A 5,815-nucleotide genomic window follows, 5' to 3' on the forward strand; every position below is an offset into this window, starting at 1 on the left:
GTGGCTGCTCTCTGACCATTGCTTCCACCCTCCGTAGGACGCAGACCACCCCTGGGAGGGCAGGACTAGCATGAGCTGTGGAGAGTCGAGAGGTAACAAGTCAAGGCACCGAGGCTGGCCTGGGCAGCGGTCCCTGCCCATCTGGTCTGGGGGCTGTCGGGGATGGGGAGGACCGTAGGGCACACAGAGCCCCTTCCTTCTTCCCCCTTTACTGTAACTTTAAGAAACAAAGTCCTGGCAGGGTGGGGACTTGCCTCAGGTCGTTCAGCTGGGGCCACTGTCAGTGCCCGTGTTTAGTCCCTTCACTTACTTCCTGTCACCCACATGGAGGCTCAGTGGAGTTCCAAGGGCAGAGGCTGAGCTCTCCTCTTAGTCTGCCCAGAGGAAGGAGCCTAAGGGGCCTTGGTTTTCTCGGGGTGCTGTTACCTAGTTGGGTTAACCCTTCATGGCCTGTGGTCTTTTCAGGCCGTCCAGTAGAAAAGGACTGTGGCTTGGGATGTCGGGCTACTCCTTGCAGCGTCCTTGGTGTACATATTGTGAGGCTGTGAGGCTGCCGCAAGAGGGAAGGCTACCCAGAGAGGGGTAAGGAAATCCGCCTTGTAGGTTAGGGATTCCTGAGAGGGGTTTTGATGGGAGCTGGAAGACAATGGCAGGAGCTGGGTATGGACATCGGGAAGTGGGGTGCCAAGACCCTGGGCTGCACTGGACACCCACTTTGGGCTCCGATTCTTGCTTTTGTGATTTGGGGCTTCAGTTTCCTCATCTGTGAAATGGTTTGAAACCCTTTCCAGCTCCTTCTGGAGGGTTAGAGCATTGACCTGAGGGTTTTGCCGTTTGTCTTTTTCATCCACAACCGGGAGAACTGCCCTGCCCCCCACCCCATGCCCTTCATAGCTTGACTCTGGGTGTGCCTAGAGAGAGTGGGCAGAAGAGGGGATAGGAGAGGCTGCAGAGCCTCTCTCCCACTGGGTTTCATTCTGTCTTTGTGACTGGCCCTGTCACTTCCTCATCTGTACCTCGGGTGGCCCAGGTGGCCCCCTCACCTCCCCCAGTTTGTGAATCCCAGTCCCACATGTGGTGTTCACTGTTGATAAAGGTTGTTAGCCTTAAAAGGTTTAGGGGGTGACACGCACAGCCCCACCTGGTATCTGCAGTCAGGAGAGGACAAGCACCTGGGGGTGGCATGCAGGTAACTTTGGGTGCCAGCTGGGTGGGCTACCTGGAGCCCAGGCTCTGGGGGGAGGGGAGCTGGTGGCACTGTTGGTGCCAGGGTGAGGAGGGGGCGGTGATGCTTTTCCCACCTTGTACCTCTCATGTCGTATAGTATCAGGACCAGCTAGGCACTTCGGCCAAGCCAGCAAGGCCTTACCAGCTTGCAGCCCCTCCTAGTGCAGGCAGGGAGACAGTTCTGAGCTGCAGCCCCCACCTCGGGATGGAGCTGATGCCTGACCTACTTCAGCTGTGTCAGGAACCACTGGGTCTTCCTGAGGTGGTGAATTATTTAGCTGGGGCGCCTGGGCCTTTCTGAGAGGGGCTAAGAAAGCTGCTCTGTAATTTAAAGGCCCCAGCGCCTGTGTCTTCCCTGGGGGCCTCCTTCACGCTTTACTGAGCAGGGCCTATGTCTGCGTCTGTGTCTGCGAGGGGGAGCTAGGGAAGGGGTGGGAGGCCTGAGGCTGGCCCCGGGCTGCACTGGAGGCTTTTCTCAGGGTGGAACCTTTGCAGAAAGGCACAGTCATCCTTGGACTGAACTCTTGTGGAGGAGATGGGCCTGGAGTAGTAGATCAGGCTTCCTGGCGAGGGCACAGCAAGGCTGCAGTCGGAAGCAGCCAGTTCCTGACTCCCCATCTCAGGTTCTGACCAGGACTCATTTTTTTCCTTTCCAGGGATGTTTAATCCTGATCTCTGATAGCAGGTGAGAGGTTTCTTTCCCTTCTGGAAGGAATTTAGACATCTTGGAGTAACTGGGATGCTTTCGATCAGGGGTCCCTTCCCAGCAGCAACAGAACTTCCCCATGACAAAGAGGAAGCCACCTGTGCCAGCGCATCCTCCTGCACAAATGAGGCTGTGCTAGATGTGTGCAGCACTGGGGAGGCCCGGCTGCCCTGTCCCCTGGCCAGAAGCCAGTGCTGTTGCTTCCTGAGACAGAGATGATGATGTCACCCCTGACTGGCCGTTTCTGGACGCTGATGCCTGGTCAGCATTGTGAGGGACCTAAGACTTTTTATCTTAGGGCCTTCCCAGGAGATCAGGTGCCCCCAGGGACCCATCGTTGGGCCTTCCAGGCTGTGGCCTGACATTGTTGAGCTTCCCTGGGAATCAGTGCAGGGTAAAAGCTCAGGGTCTGTGGGGACCCAGAGGTCTGAGGAGGGACAAGGACTCGCTTTTTGCCCTGCCTGTTCCACCCTGCCCAGCCCACCAATCTACACTACAGCTCCGTTTCTGAGAGAGGCTAAGAAAGGGATCCATAGTCCTCAAAAGCCTTTTTGATTCTGTTGAGTGCAAATACCCTTAGGAAACAGGGCAAGTTCCCTCAGAGTAGGATTAAGGTAGGTGCCAGAAGGGGACCTTGGAAGAGAAAGGTGAAAGTGGGGGAAGGAAAACTTACCTGAGAAGGTATCAGGAGGAGGAGCAGGAACCTCTCCACACAGCTGCAGGCCTCCCCTGCTCCAGGTCCACCCGTGAGGCCTGCCCCCCAGCAGGCCACCTCTAGCAGGGCAGGCCCTGCTCCCTGGCTTGTTCTCCAGGAAACAGGAGAGGCTACAGGAGCTGGGTGCCCAGGCTGATGAGAGGGGAGCGTGAGCTAGAGAAATCACGGCTCTGTTCCAGGGCTGACAGGAAAGAGGCACAAGCACCCTGACATGTTTCCCACGGGCTTCCTTGACCATCACCGAACCAACCCACATCCTCTGGTCAGTGTGGACAACATCCTTGGGCTCCCTTGCCCTCTGGCTCCTGCTTGAGTTTGGAGACAGGTCAGTGAGTGAGGTCAGGTGCCCCTGACAGCGACACCGAAGGGCCTTTCAGACAACACTAGCAAAACCAAATCAGAGCCTTAGCGCTGGGAATAGTCCATTCCCCTCTCTTCTGCACAGGAGGAAGCTGAAGCACAGAGGTTAAGTGGTTTGCCCCAAGGTCATGAAGACAATGGCAAAGGCCTGCTCTGACTCATGTCTCCCTGAGTCCCAGTCCAGTGTGCTTTCCACCACCCCATGTGGCCTTTCCAGAACCATACACGTATTCTTTGGGACACAGGCCGGAGGCAGCAGAAGCAGGATGGGCACAGGCCCAGAACCCTTTTCCTGCTGTTGCAGAGACCAGGACTGGAACTCAGGTCCTCTGACTGCTGTCCCTTCCTGTCATGCCACACAGCCTGCTTTCTGCCCTGGGAATCTTGGCTTCAACATGACCTGATCTTTATTGAGGACACTGTCCTGCTCTCTGATTAAGGGACAAAGAAAAGGCCCTCATTGAGCCCAGCCCTACAAGTCTCTCCGGGGGCTTAGGGTCGTTTTGCCTGCAGGACCCATCTGAACCTCAGCTCATGTAAGAGCCAAGGCAGTGTGTCTGCATTTCTGCCTATGGTAGAGAAAATGCAACACAATTTAGTATCAGGTGTCCAAGACAGAAGTAATATAATTCCAAGAAAACTAACCTTTTTTCCCTCTGAATGGGTATACATTTGCAAATCTGTGCCCTTCTCTCACAGGGCTAGTAACAAGAACAAGCCTAACACATAGTAGGTGCTCAATAAAAAGATTGCTATGGCTATCTTATAAAGAATACATTTTAATATTTCATCCTAAAGAAATGAAATTGTTGCTTCTAATTTATGTACTCCTTGATTATTTTTCCCAAGGGATCCATAGTCCTCAAAAGGCTTTTAATCCAATATTCAACCTAGAGGAGAAATGGAAGGAGAGGACAGGGGGCCCAGAAGTTGTAAAAGACATTCACAAGCCCCCAGAACTGTCTGTTGGTAGTTGGCACCTCTGGATCTAACTCGAGCCTTTTTCTCAGAGCTCTAAATTGGTGTATATTTGCAAATCTGTGCTCTTCTCTCCCAGGGTTATTAACAAGAACATGCTCAACATATAGTAGGTGTTCATAGTGGGATTTCAGGTTCTTACAGTAGTAGTAGCAGCAGTTCATTCGTATACTACTTTATGGTTTCAAACACCTTCACATACACCATCTCAGAGGATCACAGTTAAAGCCCTATGAGATAAGAAAGACATTATTATCCACATTTTGCAGTCATGGAAACCAAAGTTTAAAAGGACCCACAGAAAACAGAGGACTCAAGACCCTTCCAGAGTTAAATGATTATAACTCTGGACCACAGGGTCCCACGAAAGCCAGGGCTCCTTCAACTCTGGGAGGGCTTCATGGGGACCAGAGAAGCCGGGATGGGGCAGAAGAGCCAGCACACCCAAGCTTCACCAGTGACCTGGCTAAGGCATGGGCTTAAAAAAAAAAAAGCAACAACCATTTGTTAATGAGGGAGGAAAAGACTTAACTTGGACAAGGGTGAGCAGAGCTCAGAAATCCCTTAAAGTAGACTGCTTCCTAATTTGGCTAAAGCTGGATTATACATGTGCCAATGTCAACAACCTATACCTGGATTTGTTTAATCTCTTCAGAATTTGTGAGCAGTATATCTTCACAATGCTGCCTGAGTCAGTCGTTTCTATTCATCAAGATGAATTACTTGAGTTTGTTGTTTTCAACAACTTAAAATTACAGAGGGGGAGGAGGAGGGAGCCATGTCCACAAGCTGTAGCCACAGAGCCCTTCTATCTCCTATCTCCCTGCCCACCCTGGGAAAGTGGCTTGGGAAATGATCATCCCCATTTCATGGACAGGAAACTGAGGCCCGGAGAGGTGCCAAGGTCATGCGTGGTGGTGGGGAGCCACACCAGCATGCTTGGGGAAGGACCCACTCATCCTCCCTCTTTCAGTTAACTTCCCTTTCAACATACATTTGTTGAGCTTCTGCTCTTTACTGGAGCCTGTGTTTGAGGCTGAGGTAGAGAACAAGACATGGTCCCTGTTGTAGTTTGCTAGGCTGTGGAAAGCAGATACCATGAAATGGTTGGCTTATAACAATGGGAATGTATTAGCTTACAGTTTGAAGCTGTGAAAATGTCCAAATCAAGGTATTATCAAGGTGATGCATTCGTCCCAAAGACCGACCACCGGAGATCCTTTGCTCCTCTGCCACATGGCAAGGCACGTGGCAGCATCTGCTAGTCTCCCCATTCTCTTCGGAGTTCATTGCTTGCAGCTTCCTGCTTCTGTGGCTTGCTTTCTCTGTGTATTCATTCCCTTTATGAAGAACTCCAGTAATAGGATTAAGACCCATCCTGAATGATGACATGGGTCACACCTTAACTGAAGTATCCTGATCAGTAGGTCCTAGGAATGGATTACATTTAAGAACATGATTTTCTGGGGGTACGTATAGCTTAAAACCGCCACAACCCATGTTCTCAGAGAGTGCACTCTGGGGTCTGGGAATCTGGACTGTGGAGCTACTCATGTGTGTAGTAACAGGGAAGAGGAAGATTTAGGAGTTAGTGGTTCCAAAAGGCTCGTTTCCCTCTTTCCCCTTGGAGATTTACAGCCTGGACCCTGTCTTACTGTGGTGATTCTGCTCTCAGAACAGCCACATGGTGGCTGAGGAAGTGGGCTTGGTGGGAAATGCCCCATTTCCCATCCCAGGGAGACTCCTCGGTGCCCAGGGCAGGTTGCATGCTCTCAGGTTCTGGCCCTGCTGAAGGCACCCTCTTGTATTAGTGACTTCTCAGATGTGCC

Source organism: Choloepus didactylus, chromosome 4 (assembly GCF_015220235.1).
Source record: "Choloepus didactylus isolate mChoDid1 chromosome 4, mChoDid1.pri, whole genome shotgun sequence".
Lineage (NCBI taxonomy): Eukaryota > Metazoa > Chordata > Mammalia > Pilosa > Megalonychidae > Choloepus > Choloepus didactylus.